General features: G+C 39.5%; 1 long non-coding RNA gene across 3 annotated transcripts; it reads right to left on the bottom strand.

Moving 5' to 3' along the window:
* On the bottom strand, nt 1–2,795 carry LOC145005063 (uncharacterized). Of its 3 annotated transcripts, none has more exons than XR_013662496.1 (3): nt 2,652–2,795; nt 703–1,076; nt 1–532 (listed from the first exon to the last, which is right to left on the bottom strand). It is a non-coding gene; the product is annotated as an uncharacterized LOC145005063 (long non-coding RNA). The 3 variants fall into 3 exon arrangements; XR_013662497.1 differs by having other exon boundaries at nt 1–865; nt 1,000–1,076; XR_013662495.1 differs by having other exon boundaries at nt 1–1,076.
* Nucleotides 2,796–10,702: the final 7,907 nt, after the last annotated feature.

Here is a 10,702-nt window from a genome sequence, read left to right as displayed (position 1 = left end):
TTTGGTAAATGACATTTGCAACCAACGCACAAAGCAAAAAAGGTAACAAACAAGTAAACTATGAACACGATGTTTTACAATGGTATTGGATCGTATTACAGAAATGTTGCGTTCGCTTCTCCGAGCAGTCGCCTCTGCACAGTCGAAGTCAACTCTCATCCCAACCTCCATTGCAGCATCGAATTCCAAATCTTCTCAGCTGACATCTTCCAGAGCTTTCGCGGCAAAGAAAGCCAAATCCTTGGGTGCAAAGGCGGGCAATAAGAAAGCTCAGCCTAAATCCAAAGCCGATGTGAAAACAAAGTCGAAACAGGAAGAGACTGTTGGTTCCTCCGTCGATGATGCAGCTCATGATCTCATCTCGGACGAAAGAAACCGCAGGCGCCTCCTCGATGAAGATGAGCGCGATATGTCACTTGACATCGGCCCTAACGGACGACCGTTGTTTACTTCCGCTCCTTTATCTGAACTCAGTAGAAAGGACGCCTGTACTTACATGAAGTTTAGGTATTGTATATGCCTTTCATTTTACCTGTACATTTGCAAATCTAAATTTTATCCATCGAGTAACACGCTTCTGTTCTTACATTTCGAGAATCTGTATATCATTCATTGAGGATTTGAATTTGATGTGGATTCATTCCATAACTATTCGCTTTCTTTTGACATACAATAGGAAGAAACTGGAGTAGGAAGATATACCTGTTCTTTTTGCAATTGACCAAGTGAGTTGTTGACTTTTTCTATTTCTCTTTGCAATCTGTTATTATTATTTCTGAGCATATATATGATCAGTATAATAGTTGGTTCACATTCACTGAATTCGAGGAGCCAATAACTGTTGGTTCATCTCGTCCAATTCATGCTAAAGAAGTTGCCATGGTTAGTTTGTTGGCATTGTTATATTCAACTCTTTTTTAGTTTATGCTAAAGAACCAAATAGTGTTGGTATTCAGGTGAATGCATTTCCTTATGCATGATAACATGCATGATACATACCTTGGGATGTTGAATTATTGATAGTTTCTCTAAATCCAACAATGCTCGCGTCACTGCTCTTTCATTAACTTTAAACCCTATTACACCAGAACATAAGAGTAATTATCAAAAATAGACATTACAACTTCAATCGTTAAGTAAGTAGACTACTAACCAGGTAGGCACGTATAAAAAAATATTCTAAATATATATACCAGTTAGTATAAAAAACATCAGTAAACTGTTGTCATTTTTTTGGGTTCAAATCAGACCTTATTGTCATCATACATCTAACACTATCCAAAATCCAAATATTTAGTTCTAAGTCGGACCTTATGGTCACCCGTTACTATTAGCGACTTAACTAAATTCATTACCATCACCTGTTACTTTTTCTTTATAAACCTTAACGGATCGATCCTAATTTCTCATCCTTTTGAAAAGAACATAGGTTAAAGAAAACAATAATAGGGTTTAACAGGAAGAATTTTCCTTGTTATTTAATAAAAAAGAGAGTTATTAGAATAATATAAAAGAGAGAGGTTTAGGTGTTTGTAGACATCTGCAGCAAAAGAGGTGGACCAGAGCCGGTCCAATTGTTTTTCATGCCCTGGGCGGTAGAAGATAATAGTGCCCCTTTCAATACTACCGAACTACAACAAAATTAATGTAAGAAAAAAAATTAAGCAACACCGGAAGTCCGGAACAAAACTGTAAAAAACAAGTATGATTTTTAATAAGTTAATAAGGCAAAAATTGAACGTGCTAAAAGTTTTCAGCTCCTTGTTTTATGGATTGAATTGTATATCCTTCTTCAAACCCCAATAATTGATTAATTTGGAAATGTAAAATCGAACAAGATAGTTAAAACAATGTAACAATGAAATAATTAGAATGTGTACTTCCAAGTGCAATAAAAATCTACTAAACATTAAACAAATGAGTATAATACAACATGTAAAGAAGTAAATTAAACAAATAAGTAAATAAAACTCAGAATTTAAAAAATATACAAAGAAAATTATAAAGTATAAGAAGTCAAAAAAAGTAAACACGTAAATAGAACTAGGATTTGGCCTTCAAAAAAGGATTAAAGTACAAAGTCCATAGATACAGGCACCAAAAGAAAGCCAAAATCATACCAAAAAAACTCAATTTAATCATCTTAGAAGCATTTCATCAAACACTTGCTTTGCAAAATTTGACAGGCACCAGCAAAACACCACAGGTTCAAGACTACAAGGTAAATTTGTCTTTCAAGAATTCAAGAAAAAGGGCAAAAAAACACGAACACATGTTCACTTAATCTATTGAAGGGAAAGGGCATAATCGCCCTCGTCTTTGGCTGATCGACTCACTGAGTCACTGTAGAAAATAAAAAATCAAATATTTAGAAAGCAGAGTAAAAGGCAAAAAGCTTGTAGATAATGATGACAGGAGATGGAGATTCAATTTCTGAGTTATCATTTTTACAGGAAACTAAACGCAAACTAAATTTTTCTTTATCACTATATAGGTTTCAGATATCACAATAGTAGGAAGCTTATAGTAGAGAAATCTCAGATTATAATGAAAAGTAAAGAAATTCACTAGCATTTAGTAGCAAGTAGGTTTAAGAGAGATTGAGAGAAATAGAAAAATTATAATGAGAAATTGAGAATGATGAAATTTACTCAATTCAGACGTATGTCGATTAAAGGCTCTCCAATCCTCGATCTCGACAATATGTTTTTCTAGAAGTTCGCTTGCTTTCTCAAGGTGCTTCGCGCCTACGCTTGAGATGATGATTTGTTTTCTCATTCCTCAAACGCCGGTAATCACTATTGGACTATTTCGATTAAACTTTGGGCCAAAGGTATATATAAAGTATTAGGAATTGGACCAAAATGATGCCCCTATTATTTTGATGCTATGGGCTACAGCCCAACTCGTTCATGTATTGGGTCGGGTTTGAAGTAGATCAAACGTCTGCAATCTGAAAAAAAAAAAGATTTTGTTTTTTTTAACATCTGCAGGCTATTAAAATAAACTAAAATCTAAATAAACTGTTTTTGTAAACTACAAAATGATTTTTTAATATATTTATGACTTTGTTATAAATAATTAACACATTTAAATCAACTTTTATATATTATTGAATAAAAAGTGAAAATAAAAATGATACAAATTAACGTATATATTTGATAAAAACCAACAAATTTTGGTCACAAAGTTATGCATAAACATTATAATTAAGAATCAAAGAATTTGATATATAAATGAATGGAAAAAAACTTCGATATTTTCAATTAAATCAATTAAAAAAGTGTAATAATTATTTTTTCTAAGAAATTAATAATACTTTATTGAATAATGTTTTATAAAATCAGGGAGGCCCAGGTTGAGGGCCTCAAGGAAGAGAAGCATAAATGTGAGAGGATTGTGGGCCGAGCAGCTGCGTTCGATTATGATAGTCGGGGGTTGTTGACCCTTCATGGGGAGTGTGGGTACCGTACGGAGGTGGAGTACGGCAGGTGTTGATGGACGAGGCTCATAAGTCTCGATTTTCTATCCATCTCGGGGCAACGAAGATGTATAGAGATCTTCGACCCGATTATTGGTGGCCCTGCATGAAGCGGGATGTTGCTTGGTATGTAGAGAGGTGTCTGACCTGCAGGAAGGTCAAGGCAGAACATCAGAGGCCTCACGGCAAGATGCAGCCGTTAGACATTCCCGTGTGGAAATGGGAGGAAATCACCATGGATTTTATCACTAAGCTTCCCAGGACCGCACGAGGGGTAGATTCGATTTGGGTGGTAGTGGATCGGTTGACGAAGAGTACTCATTTCATACCGATCCAGGAGAGCATATCAGCGGAAAAGTTAGCCGATATTTATGTGCGGAAATAGTTGCACGTCATGGAGTGTCGGTATCGGTGGTGTCAGACCGAGACGTCCGTTTTACATCCAGATTCTGGAAGCGGTTCCATGACGAGATGGGTACTCGTCTTCATTTCAGCACCGCTTTCCACCCTCAGACGGACGGGCAGAGTGAGAGGACGATTCAGACTCTCGAGGACATGCTCCGACCATGTGTTCTAGACTTCGGGGGCAGTTGTGATACGTATCTTCCGTTAGCGGAATTTTCGTATAACAACAGTTATCATGCGAGCATTGATCGACCTCCCTTTGAGATGCTTTATGGGAGGAAGTGCAGGACCCCGATTTGTTGGGGCGAGGTCGGTCAGCGGGTTATTGGGAGCACGGAAGTGGTGCTCAAGAAGACCGAGTTGATTCAGCAAGTTCGTGGTAGACTGCAGACTGCGCAAAGTCGGCAGAAGAGCTACGCCGATAGGAGGCGTTCAGATTTAGAGTTCCGGGTAGGCGACATGGTCCTTCTGAAGGTCTCACCTTGGAAAGGTGTCATCAGGTTTCGGAAGAGGGGAAAGCTGGGCCCCAGGTTCATCGGTCCTTTCAGGGTTTTGGCCCGGGTGGGTCGGGTTGCTTATTGGTTGGATCTTCCGGCAGAGCTTAGCCAGATCCACAACACTTTCCATGTGTCTCAGTTGAGGAAGTGTTTGGTGGATGAGTCAACAGTTGTTCCTTTAGAGGATATCCAGGTGGATAGCAGCTTGAATTATATTGAGAGGTCGGTCGCGATTCTGGATCGGAAGGAAAAGACCTTGAGGAACAAGGTAATTCAGCTAGTGAAGGTGCAGTGGGAGCACCGGAAGGGGTCTGAGTGGACGTGGGAGGCTGAAGATGAGATGAGAGAACATTATCCCGAGTTATTTGCAGATGCAGCAGCAGACCTCGAGGACAAAGTCTGAGTCAAGTGGGGGAGAGTTGTAACGACCCGTCTCTGGTATGTTGCTTTTTAGTATTTATTTTTGAAGTTTGTAGAGGAACTCGGCGAGTCTATGTCCCGACTCGTCGAGTAGGGTCGCGTTGTTGATCAACTTATAGATCGGCGACTCGGCGAGTCCATATTCAGGACTCGGCGAGTCGGCCTGCCAGGTTGAAACCCTAAATCTCCGGGTTTGCACCCTATTTAAACCACCTTATCAGCCCTAAACTCGCCTCCTTCACCTCAGAGAGCTGTGAGAAACCCTAAACCCATCCCTTGATTGATTGAAGTGTCTTTGTGTGGATTCTTGAAGGCTCGAAGAAGAAGAAGAAGAAGAAAGGAACAAAGAGAAGAGGTGTAGAGCAAAGATCCAAGGTCAAAATCAGAGTTCTTTGAGGTATTTCTCGGAATCCTCCTGTTTTATGCTTAAAATCTCCATTAGAACATTTCTAGGGTTAGTTTGATGTATTTTCCCAACCTTATAGTTGATTGGATGCCTTAATAGGTCGAGATATCCTTAGATTTGCTCATTTGGGAGTTGTAAAGCCCAGATCTATTGCCTTTTTGAAGTTGCTTTGTATGAGAACCCTAGATCGAGCCTTTATCATGCTTTTTGAACCTTATTATCTTCTTGGATGCTTATGTACACGTAAAGATAGAATCTTTACGTGTTAATCGAACTAAGGAAGCCCATATCTATAAGTTTTAGATGCTGGATTCAAGCAGAATCGAGTTTTGAGTAGCTGCATGGATGCGACTCGGTGAGTCGGAAGAACGACTCGGCGAGTCAAGCCGCGAGTCCCGATTTTTCCCCTTTTGAGTGATGTCGAGTGGGAACCTGTGAGTGGTAGAGTGGACTCAGTGAGTTGGAGGGCAGACTCAGTGATGGAGGGACTCAACGAGTTTTTCATACAACTCGGCGAGTCCAAGGCAATCTTCTTATGATTCAAGAACAACTCGTCGAGTTGTTCATACGACTCGGCGAGTCGGATGCAGATGACCTGAGTGTTGATATAGAGCGGGAACTCGTCGAGTGTATGCCATACTCGATGAGTAGCAACGAGCAGGGTTGAGAGATGAGAGTAGGGACTCGGCGAGTTGGCGGCCCAACTCGGCGAGTCAGGTCAACTGTAAAGTTGACTTTGACCAGGAGAGTTGAATTTAGCCAGGGATAAAAGAGTCATTTACCCCAATGCAGTTATTAGTAATTTGATTGAGTGTAATTGTGGATTTGTAGCCGGGGAGATACCGGAGCAGCACCAGATAATTCCCGGAGCCACACACTCAACAGCCAGATCACGAGGTGAGTTTCCTTTCAGTAGGAACGGGTCTAAGGCCACAATGCCGACCCGTTCAGCTAGCAGTAGTATCCGGATTTCGGTCCGATGCAGATTCTAGTATGTTTGATGCCTTCGTGGCTCAGACAATATTTTGTGTTATGTGTTCCTGGTTACATCCCGATGTAGTATGCTATCTATGTACTCATGTTAATTGATATGCTTATGTGATGCTATGTTCAGTATGTTCCGGACTTCTGTCCGATGCAGTCAGTTTCGGACTTCGGTCCGATGCAGTTAGTTCCAGACTTTGGTCCGATGCAGGAGGCAAGGCCTCAGTAGTTCCGGATCCCGATCCGATGCAGAGGGCAAGGCCCTGGTTAGTTCCGGACTTTGGTCTGATGCAGTTTCCGGACTTTGGTCCGATGTAGTGGGCAAGGCCCAGTATGTGTTTATATGTATTATATGGTATGTGGTAGTTTGGGGGAGCTCAATAAGCTTCGTGCTTACAGTTTCAGTTTTGGTTTCAGGTACTTCCGCAAGCAAAGGGAAGAGCTCGGGTTGATAGCATCGCACGCACACCATAGCTTCAACTGTCCTGGGAGTTGTTTTGATTTTCATAGATGTGATTAATATAGTCTTGATACAGTTTACTCATAACACTTTACTTTTGTTTGTGAGATATTGACGTACGAGTTTATCTTATGATTTTATCATGGTGTTTTAGTAATTATTCAACAAAAATTTTTGGGTCGTATTTTGGGATGTTTCATTATCAGTTTCCTTATCAACCAAGGGAGCTTCCGAAACCCTCCCAAGAGGGCTCCAAAACCGTCCCTTTCAAGGGAGGTTCTAGAATGCTTCATTGTTCAACTTTTGAACAATTGCACGCAAACCCTTAAATCCATTAATTAATTCTAATTAATCTAGACAATCAATTAAAGTAACTCTGATTAATTCTTAATTAACTACTATTTCTAACTAATATATTAATCCAATAATATATTAACAAATTATTTATCTCTCTCTTATTATCAATCCATACCATTTCCCGGTTATAAGGCAACCTAAAAATGACTTTACTATTATTCAACTAGTTATACCAATTTAGTTAAGAACTTAGACACCCTAATCCAACAGATTGAACAAAAGCGTTCGAATAGGGTAGCCCCATTCTTTTCCCCTTTTTATTTTAGGGTCTATCAACGAGCTTCAATAAAAACAACTTCCTTTTCTTAAGCGTGTATGGATATATTTATGAGGCTATTTACATGATCTCTTAAACTTGAATTGAGAATTGATGAATTTTATGGATATCCAATCTGCACAAGTAAAGAAAAGAAAATTGAAACCATTTCTCTTTGGGATATGTATTTGAAGTAGGTTTAGGTTCGTTAGGCTCGAGGTCGTACTCTAGTTAGAGTTATGTTTTGTACTTTGCCTCTATAGTATGACTGATAGCTAGAGTTTTAATATCGTTTTCAAACTTGTGAATAAAAATAACTCATCTTGTCTGTGGACATATGTCACGTTGACTAAACCATGTTAAAATTTATGCATTTGTGTATGTGATTTATTCTATTTATTCCTAACACTATCAATGTTCTCTTCATTGTCTAAATATAGACATATAGTATCTAATTGTAAATGGTGTATTTAAATTAACTTTGAAGTTTGAATGCATAGTCTCTAACTCTAATTGCAAATGGTCATCTTAAAATTATTTTTTAGTTAATTGCAAATGATCATCTTACAAATATTAACAACTTCCTTTTCTTTAGTTGATGCAAATATTGATTGCATATGGGACTCTGCAAGGTGTAGGGACATTTGGATGCATAGTATCTTATTGCAGAGAAATCATTGAAAAATTCCCTCATTTTCTCTATCCTCAGCGAAATTCTAAAATGCAATCTTTTAAAAGACATAAATATAGTGTTAGTCTATTAGAGTTATGATGAATTTAAAATTATTGGCGGAACGTTTCATATATGGATCCCTCCTGATATCTTTACGTAATTCTAGCTTTTATCCATTTAGACATCACCAACCCAAAGCAACCGGGTCTATTTTGACTCAAACAATAAATTATCCATTCAAAATCAAATTCTTTTTGGAATGTAATCCAACTATTTTATCTTCTTTTTACATTTAACATTAGTTAGTAATATAAAACAAAATAATTGTGGTGGGGCCAAAGAACAATATAGAAGAAGAAGAATCCTAAAGGAAGAAGCCAGTGGATCCGACCACATGTGAACAGAATGGTCGTGTAATTAACTTTTAAAAGCCACGTTGCTCGGAGATATTAAATTTCATTACATTTCTTTTATTTAGTATTAATATTAAAACACAATAAATGTTTGAGTGCAATTGCGATAACAAACGTTGCTAAATACGTTTAAAATCACAAGATATAAGAATATATTGATCACTATTTTCAACCATCTAATAACACATTTTAGAGTCAATTTAAAGTTTCACCCCTCAGTTTCTGGCATCGATTCCGTTGTTTCATGTTCGTGTCAATTTGTATATTATGCATAAAGATTATTTCTTTAATTATTATTTATTAACGTCAATTTTATAATTTGTTGGTAGTTTTTATTACTCATTTATTAACCATATTGGACACCTTTCCGTGTCATAAATTTGTAGTTTTTATGATCAATTTAATATAAAAGATCTTTGGTCTAGCGGTAAAAAGTAATTTTCCTAATTGAAAGGTCATGAGTTCAAAAATTATTGGAGATATATATGGTAATTTACGAAAAGATTAGTTTGTTTTTCTTTAAGAAAAAAAAACCAAAATCTTAGTACGAAATAAATGACAAATTTAACAGAGTAAACATGAGTTGGTAGTTTTTATAGTTACACTTTCTTGTTGCATGGAAGTGAGAGCAGCATTAGCATTTATTTTGGTGGTCTCTTATATTATGTGTTATGAGATATTATCAGATGTGTTATGCATGCTAGAGTAGGCTAGGTATTCATATTTAGGACTAGAGTGGCATGATTTGTGATGCTTTAGCCTAGGAGGTACTGCTACTGTGAATTACTTTGAGTGTGAGTAGGTAGCAGAGAGGAGCTTATGGGAGGTCTACTAGAGTGTAGCCTACATTCAGCAAGATATAGAGTACTTGCGATCTGGGATCCTAGGAGGAGGACTTGGGGTGAATAATGATGTGGTGTAGAAGGTAGTATAGGGCCCGTACTACTGGAAACACTGGGTCAGTAAGCAGACCAAGTAAGAATCCTTAGGGTACTAAGGAACAAGTGGGGTTGAGTGGTCAAGTGCGAGAATAATCGAGCGAGTCTCTGATTTCTTTTGTGTTGTGTTTCAGAGACATCATGGTCGGTACGCGCCACACTCCAGGGAGCAGTAGTGTTAGCGATGATGAAATTCGCAGAATGATTCCATTCGAGTTGAGATACCATAGATGTTTGGGTCTATCAAGACCGCGTTGATTGACACATTTGATGTGTGGTACGTTGCTCTCACCGATGCTGTTGTTGCTGCGGCCACCACAGTCGTTGTTGCTGCTAGGCCATAGGGGGTGACTAGTTGTTGTACCGGGAGTTCAGCAACACAAAGCCACCAGAGTTTGATGGGACTCAGGACCAGATAGCAGCGATGAGATGGATTTCTGACATTAAAAGATGCTTCTACACGTGTTCTTGTCTGGAGCATCTGAGGGTACAGTTCGCGCTAAACCAGCTTCGCTTAGGAGCGAAGGATTTGTGGAAGTTTGTGACAGCTGACTTTTCTACTGCAAAGCTTACCGCGGTGACTTAGGAGAGGTTCACCGCTATGTTTCGAGACGAGTACGTTCCCACGGTGGAGGGGGAATGGTTGGCCTAGGAGTTCCTATCCCTCAAGCATGGGACTGAGTCAGTAATTATGATCACACGGATGTTTCATGAGAGGGTGTTGTTTTTCCCTGAGCACGTGTCTACCGAGCAAGCACGTATGAGCTGATATCTGAGCATTCTGAGGAGAGACATTCGGGAGTTCGTGGTGAACTTGACATACCGAACATTTGCTGAGCTCCAGGAAAATGCTCGGAATAGGGAGATTGAGCTTGAGACTCAGGCCAGGAAGGAGGCGGAGTCTTAGAGGAGGGGTAGGCGGCCGACAAAGTCCCAACTGGCGGCCAAGCGGGCAAAGCCCACTGATTTGAGATCGGGAGGTCAGAAGGGTTGCACTTGTAGGAAGTGTGGCAAGAGCCATGATGGGATGTGCAGGTCAGGTGTGTGTTACAAGTGCAGCAAGGAGGGGCATATCGCGAGGGACTGCCCCAAGGGATTTTAGGTTTTCTTTCATTGCACCCAGACTGGCCATAGAAAGGATGAGTGCTTGCAGTTGCTTTAGGGATCAGCGCAGGGATCTGCGCCTTCTACCACTCGAGCTACAGAGAGTCGGCCCATGAAGGTCAAGGCACCGAAGGCTCGTGGAAGAGCCTTCTAGTTGACAACTGAGGGTGTCCGCATAGCACCCGCTGTTGTGGTTGGTATGTGATCTTTTTCTTATTCTTTTGTTTATATATGGTGCTTATATGTGATATGTTTAGGTACCGTTCTTATGAGTTCTGTACCGACTTTAGTGTTGTTTGACTCGGGTG

This window comes from Lactuca saligna, chromosome 7 (assembly GCF_052625555.1).
Source record: "Lactuca saligna cultivar CGN05327 chromosome 7, ASM5262555v1, whole genome shotgun sequence".
Lineage (NCBI taxonomy): Eukaryota > Viridiplantae > Streptophyta > Magnoliopsida > Asterales > Asteraceae > Lactuca > Lactuca saligna.
Note: the sequence above shows the minus strand (reverse complement) of the source record. Positions and strands in the feature narration are given on the sequence as shown.